Source organism: Myotis davidii, unplaced genomic scaffold, assembly GCF_000327345.1.
Source record: "Myotis davidii unplaced genomic scaffold, ASM32734v1 scaffold2343, whole genome shotgun sequence".
In the NCBI taxonomy this organism is placed as follows: domain Eukaryota; kingdom Metazoa; phylum Chordata; class Mammalia; order Chiroptera; family Vespertilionidae; genus Myotis; species Myotis davidii.
In genome coordinates, this window is record NW_006294252.1 from 66,224 (window position 1) to 66,782 (window position 559).

Consider the following 559-nt stretch of genomic DNA (forward strand, 5'->3'; position numbering starts at 1 on the left):
CCCTCTTCCCGTGGCCACACCAATGGCCCAGAGGCCTCCTGTGCCTCAGTCTCTGGCCTGGGGACACTCAGGTCAGGGCTGAGGCCACCAAGTGTCCACTGTGCCCATGGCTGTGCTGGGGACTGGAGCCCTGACCCCTCGCAGGACCTCAGTAGGACGAGCAGTCCCAGCCCACCTAGGGCCCAGCCCATGGGGAGATATCGGGGTCTCCTGTCGCCCTGGGAAGAAAGGGGACCTGCAGCCAGACCTGGCCTGGCTCCCACAGAAGGCTGGGGGGCCCAGAACATTCTCTGAGGGAGGGTGCTGGGCAAAGTGGGCTGGAGAGAGCGGGACCCTCAACCAACCAGGGGAGCCCCGTCCTCAGGCGTCCCGGTCCAGTGTGGACCGAGGCCCGACACGGATGAGGCCCCAGTGTAGACCTACTCAGAGCCAAGTGACCCACTTAGCATCTATCTCTGTGTACCTACTGTGTGCGGGCTCACAGCCCTGCTCAGAGCGCCCATGTCTGGGGAACATGGGGATCCGCCCAATGGACTAGTGAATGGCGCCCTGCAGGAGA